This window comes from Barbus barbus (genome assembly GCF_936440315.1).
Source record: "Barbus barbus genome assembly, chromosome: 13".
Classification (NCBI taxonomy): domain Eukaryota; kingdom Metazoa; phylum Chordata; class Actinopteri; order Cypriniformes; family Cyprinidae; genus Barbus; species Barbus barbus.
In genome coordinates, this window is record NC_136741.1 from 29,696,829 (window position 1) to 29,704,801 (window position 7,973).

Sequence of the window (7,973 nt, forward strand, 5' to 3'; positions counted from 1 at the left end):
TGCTTTAAATTTGAATGAAAAAATATTATTGGAGTGCGTCATATAAGAAATACTGTTTCAGTCTTATTTTGTATTTAATCTAATGTTTGAAACTGTTGAGTGAAAACTGTTCCCACACCAATTTTCTTCAGTGTGGCTAAAACACAAAAAACGTTGTTTCCCCTGATTTGTCATTGCATTTGTTTACACTTGTTAATTAGGCCTGTAATTACCATGTGTAGTGTTAGTTTCAGTGTTGAAAAATATTGAAACTAACACTAAAAATGTAAGTAAGATTCTGCACTGGAGATGCAAAAATAATTATTGCTTCCAAATAGGTTTCCTCGAACACTGCCTGCATGTTTTATTTGCTCACTAAAACAGATAGTCCCGCCCACAAACTCACACCATTGGTCGAGAAGGTCAGGATTCTCAACTAAATGTTTTGATAGCTAAAACAAAGCCAAAGTGTTATTTTCCAGGGAAATCAACATCTCAATATCTTACTTCTAGTTGCGCAAAGACAGAATCAAGTATTTTAACATTGAAAAGACAGCTTTGAATGAACATTTGTGCATGCAGCATGTGCAAGTAAGAAGCCATGTGCTTTTGAAAGCTCATAACTTGATCTGTTAACTCTTTCTTTTCGATACCTGTGAGACAAATGTGATCTGAACTGCTACAAAATGAGACCTCGAATCACATTAGTGACAAATACCTGCTCTGGTTAGTGTCAGGCAGCAGTAATTACAGCTGGATGTCCCAAGGTTCGGCTGCTATCCACAAGGCTCTTTTTCTTCATAATGTGATGCTGTTTGTGGTGTTGTTGCTTCAGGATTGCAGGTGATTACCAAAATATGTTTCCCGATAAAGGGTCTGTGACTTAGTTCCTGGTTACCACACCGACACACAGAGAGAAAGAGGGAGAGAGGGAGGGAGCACAAAAATAGCAGGAAGTAGAGAGGGCAGGCCAGAAAAAAAAATCATCAAGTAACGTGACAAGTTCATCTGAGGATAGTGAAGGAGGGGTGGAGGAAGTGTTTTCATTTTTTTTTTTCGTCTATCACTCCACCCACCACCTTACTGCTTTTTTTCTTACTCTGTTTTCTCTTTGTACAGTGTTTAGGGCAGTTTTCATTTACAATAATTTCGACGTCTCTAAAAGAATCACGATTCTTTGTTGACTGTGTTAATGAGCCAAAAGTAGCTAGGCAAATAAAACGTGAAGTGCTTTAGTATGGAAATGCAATGTATAGTCAAAATGGCATAAATAATCTCCAAATGTGTTTTTCGTAGATGAAAGAAAGACACATCAAGTGTGTTTTAATATTATTTGAATTATATATTTTTTTTGTATATTTACCGTGGCCAAAAGTCAGAAAATTTCTGAAAAACAAACAAATATAAATATATATATATATCTGGATGGATGTTTTTTTTCATTAAAATGTAGATTTTGAATTACAGTACAGGATTTTAATTTAATTTGCATATATATATATATATATATATACATATACATGCACACACACACACACGTTTCCGAAAGAATTCGCTTAAGCTCAGCAAGGCTGCATTTCATTTAAATTCAATATAATATATAAAATACAAATATTAAATAATATAATATATAAAAATATAATATTGTATATAATATAATTTAGGAGTCTCATTCTTGATCTTTTACAGTCTGTTCTTCACTATGGTCGCAGTCTTAGTCATATCTAACGCTCAGTTCCTCCAAACATGTTAGACTGGAGGAAGAATAGATTTGTATGTGGTGTACCGCTTAACGGCCAACCTAGATGTAACAAATAATGATTATGAATCTTTTTGCAACACTTTTAGTGAGATTGTAGGTTTAATTTTCTTCTCTGGCAGAGTTTGGCAGGTAAAGCTCTGCTCTTTGTTTTGAAGGCCTCAGACATGTAACTTAGCACAAAAGAGCATATTTACCCTCTGCCGTACTGTAAATAGCAAACCGCATGTTTGTATAGCCTCTGAATTTTTTTTAAAGCTATTATGCAAACAGGTTGTATAAAAAGAAACATTGGTCATGCTCTGCTGCAAGGCAAACAAAACCAAGCAAAATCACTTGCACCCATTACTTCTGCTCAAATACATTTGGAGTTTATCTAACAATATTTGTTTTTTTATGAGAAAAAATTTTAATGTCTCACCGGACAGAAACGAAACACGCTTTATCATGGCGGCGGCAGATAAACGACACGTGCTGGAGGAAGATGAGGATGAGGAGCAGCGAAAGTCAGAGCAAAACGATGTTATTGCAACACAAGAATGTTAAAAAATGAAAAAACAAGCATTCGAACGAAAATCAAATGCTGGAAGTACCTGAGCGAGAGCTTTTTGTGGGACGTCGCGGGAGACTCCGGATGGGGTAAAAAGTATGACTGTACTGTACGACGACCGAAAAAAAAAAAACAGCGGGGAGGAAGAAAGAAGAGGAAAGACCATTTCCACATCACTCGCAAGACAAGGGGAAAAGCAGAGAGAGAGGTGTGTGAGCGAACAGCCCCTCTCACACGAACCCCTGCCAGCACTGAGCAGATTCAGCTATGCCCTCCTATTCGCCTGCCCACTTCAGCCCCTCTGCCAAGAGAGAGAGGTCACAACAGCATGAGAAAGGAAAAGAAAACAAGGCGACCACCTTGCGGCTCGCTCTTTGGCTTCGTCTGTTGTTGTTGGGTTAGCAGCCAGTCCTCCATGTTTAATACCTCTGTGGGTGTTGGCACGAAATGCTAAACACCGTCACCTGGCTCGGGCCCGGAGGCGAGGAGTGGAACTTGGTCCGAAACCAAGCGAAATAAGCAAATCTCAACCTATCCCTCAGGAGCGTGGTGTCGCTTAAAGCTGCGAGAGAAAATGTTGATATCAGGTACATGTACTTACTCAGAGTGCCAAATCACCATCTGACACACGTCCTGAAATAAAGAGTTAAGGCTCCTGAAAGAGTCTTTTGTCAGCATTTGGCATCTGTCCCAGGTACAAGCCTTTCGATTCCTGTTTTACAGAAGTCATTGGCAGCATCTTTAGCTGTCCTCCCATTGCCTGAATGTTTCATGCAATATACGTTGATGTTTATCCATAGGCATTCGTGCACATCAACTTTTGTTTGTGCCTTTGCTATGTGCATGTGTTCAAATTTAATTCAAAGTCGGGATCCTGAAAACAAGTCTGTGATTGTCAGCTTTCCCAGGTGAAACCAATTCAAGCTCCTTTTTTTGAAAACTTTTGAGTCATTCTCAAAGAGTTCTTGCTGTGCCGAAGCAGGAGGGCAGAGTGAGAAAGTTAAACCCGAGGCGCCAGGACAAAGAGCGCGAGACAGCGACTTGCGGTGAAAGTTTGCGGTAACGCTGTACTGTATCCTGCTCAGCTGTGGAGAAAGTGCGCCGCAACCAGACCAGTGCAATAATCCAGCGTCACCCTGCTGTCCCTTTCCAGCGTCAAGTGTGCCGTCCCTTTCCTGGCGGCGCAGAGATGGTGACAGAAAGAGAAAGAAAGAGTTGAAATCGTCCTGTCTTCCTCTCCTTTCAGGCATTGTCATGGGCAGCACAGTGTGTGACGTCAGCGCCCCCCTTTCGTCCTTTTGTTATTAGCCCATTTATTTCTCAAAGTACTGTCCTCATGTCGCATATTCTCCCACTTTTGCTCTGTAAACTCTCTGGAGGGAAAGAAAGAACCGTTTCTTGACGCCCGACTTTGGGAGAGAGAGAGGGACACAGATATAAATAAAGCACAAGAGCGCAAATGAATAGAGAAAGAGAAGCTGCACTTACAAATCTCTCAGTCTGTCTTCCTGCCTTCCGACCGGAGCGCTTGTAAAACTTTCAGCTGTGGCGTCCAGGGCCGGCCTCCATTGGCACCGGTTCAAGAAGAGAGCTGGCTGCGTCTAAAGCTCCCGCTAACTGTCTCGGAGGAAGACGAGCTCACAGAGAGAGAGAGAGAGAGAAAGGGGGTCGGGTTGGTACCCATGAGGAGGGTGTCTGTGCGGACAGTAGGTCAGGATAAGGGGGGTGGCAGAGGTGGCACAAGTGCCAACGGCAGCTGCTCTGGGAGTTCAGACAGGGAGCATGAACCAGAGCAGACAGAGGACACTCTACATCCCAAAGTTCTCCATTGCTGGGGATGCTCTGCACTCTTAAAAATAAAGGCTGCAAAAGGGGGGTTTCACAGCAATGCCATAGAAGAACCATTTCTGGTTCCCCAAAGAACCGGTTCTTAAAATAACCATTTTTGTTTCTTAGTGTGAGGAAAGTTTTTCAATAAAAAAATAATAATAATCATTTTCCACTATAACCTTTTGTACAATGGAAAATTGCATGGATGTTAAAGGTTCGTCACTGGACTGTTAATGCCAATAAAGCAACTTTCTTTTTAAGAGTGCAGGACACTCTTCTGTGCACCTTCTACAAAATTACATTGTAAATGTCTTTCTGAATGCATGTAATTATAACATTTAAAGAAATGTATATAAAGATTATTTTTTATCAAGACGAACTTGTGACAAAGATTGAATGTTGGCTTGTCAAAGACTTGTTGATAGATAGATAGATAGATAGATAGATAGATAGATAGATAGATAGATAGATAGATAGATAGATAGATAGATAGATAGATAGATAGATTCAGGTGTTCTAGAGCACATGATATATACACTATGTTCGTAGAAGATTTTTGTAAGGTTTCTTTGATGAATAGAAAGTTCAAAAGAACAGTATTTATTTGAATTTTGAAATCCTTTGTAATATTATGTCTTTATTGCCACTTTTAATGCTACCTTGCTGAATAAAAGTAATTTCTTAAAAAAAAACAAAAAATTCTCAATGTTATTTTTTTATTTCAGGGCGTTATTCCACCTTCAACAACTCCGTGCTACCTGTGACCTCATCAGACAATGCTCTCTATGGCAAATTGGCTCTGATAGACAGATACTCCTGCCTTTTTCTGGGAGACCTCGCCAAATGGCCCCAACTGCCTTAATGACACATAATGGCTGGAGCTAAAGGACGGCTGCTGGGGAACGTCCTAGGCGCGTTACTCGAGCGCTGGGGGTACTCTGCAGGGTCTAATAGTCTCCTCGGCGCCAGCAGCTGAAGGACGTGGCCTCTCCCACAGGAGCTATTACCCAGAGTCCCTCCACACTGATGTCATCCTGTGTAACGCAACTCTGAAGCTGCAGAGAGAACCAAAGTTCTGTTCACTTCCCCCATCTGTATGCAGTGACATTCATGTGAGATAAGGACACAATGAAAGCCACTTGCTTTTAGCAATACCGTCAGAGGCTTGTCATCTGCTTTGCAAGTGTATAATTGGGCAGGCTTGGTGACTTTCAATGCAGTCCTTGCACATTTCTCATTTACACATTAAATTAACTGAGAAAAGAACTTTGCAAGATTTTTCAGCTGGGATTTCTGTGGTTACATTGTTTGCATAAGACCTATCCTGCTACGACATTGTGCTGGAGCACAATTTTTTGTACATTTTATGCCTTCATTGTACACTTTTTGTCTGTGCAAAAGTCAGACTTGTTTGAAAATTAAAAGAAGGGTTAAAAATAAGGTTTATAGGATTTACAGATAGATGCTAGATGGTTGCTTGGAGTTGCTAGGGTGTTCTAGGCAATACTCTGTGGTCGTACACTAGTTGTTCTAGTGGTTACTAGGTGGTTGTGAATCTGTTCTAGGGGTTGCTAGAGTTTTCCGGGGGTTGCTAGGAGGTTTCGTACTTTTTCAAGTCTTATCTCCGCTAAATTAAATCTGATCTTTCAGTACAGTTCTAAAACACCTCAGCTGAGTAAGCTGAATGAATTTAGGTACTGTTCTTATTTGTTACACGTCCAGTTTTCAAGTAGAAATAGTGGAAGTGCAACTCTTGAAGTAGACATATACATGTTCCTTTTATGCATTATTCATCATCATGAGCATAAGAAATGGCACCTGAATGAGGTCTAAATCCATTTTTACAATCTTGCATTACAGATCATGTTTCCAGTTTTCCAGTGCATTATCACATGATCTTTAAGAATCTTTCAGGGTAATCAGTCCCTGACAAAACCGTGCATGTTTGAGTTAACTGTTTATTGACCAGGTGGTGACAATTTAGCGTAGTTATCACATTGCACAACAGGGACCAAGCAAAAGTGTAGACAAAGGTTGCAGGATGAAACATGTTGAAAGATCAGACACTAACAAGAATGCAGCATGTCAAAAGCTGATTAATTTTGCTGTAAACATGCACGTGGTAAGGGTAAGTACTTATTTCATGTATAAACTATTGTTATTAAATTGCACGTTTTAAGTTATCAGCTTCATTACATTTTTTCTCATCAGTTCTTCCAGAAACATTATCTCAATTATTATTGGTGTTTTCTATGGCATTACTGCAATATTGCTCACATTTTTTGAAAACTAAACAGGACACATTAGTAACCCACCCTGCAACTATACTATACTATATAAAACTATACTAACATTTCAACAGAAAGGTAAAAAGCTGTTTTCACTATAGCCAAGAAAAGATCATTTTGAAATACATACACACTGGAAATTTGAACTCTTCAAGCTTTCTAGTGCTTTCACATGGGAATGACATTGGATCAGTTTAGTCAATAAGCTTATTGTAGCCCAGATCAAAATATTCACAGAGAAATCTGATCTTAGATCAGTGCTATGATGCGGTTTCAGTGGAGGGACTTTGGAGGGGCACAGCAGAACATCGGGGGCGTCTATGGTGAAGTGGCATGTTTTAGTCATTTTAGATACAAGCATCTGCCAAGTGCATATTTATGGTTAAGGATCTGAAAGAAATCCCTAACTCTGAGCACCTTAGCAACCACATAGCAACACACTGGAGTTCCTCAGCAACGGACTTGCATCGCCCTGTAACACCACTCAGAACATCCTAGAAACTGCATAGCAACATGCAAGAAAAACGCCATAGTTGCAACTTTCTAATAACTACTTTCAACTGATAAAGGAACAAATGTTCAGAACACCCTAGGAACTACATAGCAACACACTAGAATACCTTAGAATACCCACTGCATATCAATACCCTGGTAACCACTCAGAACGTGTGACCAAAACCAGCAAAAATACCATAGTAATGTCATTGCAACCCATTAAAACCCACAGAACTCCTCAACCAGTGCAGAGAAACATGCTAAAAACCACTCAGACCTTAAAAGGTGCATAACAACACCTTGGAAACCACCCAGAACATCCTAGGAACTGATAGTAACATGTTTAAAAGACACTCAGATCTTGGAAGCGGCATAGCAACGCCCTGGCAACCATATATAACATCCAAGTACCTGCAGAGTAACGTGCTAAAAAACCACTCAGACCTTAGAAGCTGCATATCAACGCCTTGGCAACCACCCAGAGCACCCTAGTAACTGATAGTACAATTTTAAAAATCATTTAGATCTTAGCAACTGCATAGCAATGCCCTGGCAACCACCCAGAACATTATAGTAACTGCAGAACAACCACTCAAACCTTAGAAGCTGCATAGAGCGTCCTAGTAACTGATAGTAACATGTTTAAAAAACACTCGGATCTAGGCAGTTACATAGCAACAGCCTGGCAACAACCCAGAGCATCCTAGTAAATGATAGTAACATTAAAAAAACACTCAGATCTTAGTAGATGCATAGCAACACACTGGCAAACACCAGGGCTCTCAAGTGTCACGCATTGAGCGTGACAGTCACTCATTTCGGTCTATTGTCACGCACTCCCGCCACACATTGTATTTCTCACGCAGAAAAAACTATTTATAATATATTTAATATACCGCAGCGCCCAACATTTCTCTGACCGCGCCGCTCTCGCTATGGAACCGGCAGGATTCAAGCGCGTCTGCCCTGGAGTTCTTAGTCGAGCCTGCCACTTATCAGCCAATCAAAAAAAAAGAAATAGGCTACACAATAGCCAATCAGAAAATAGCACTATTGTATCTGGGTAAGATTT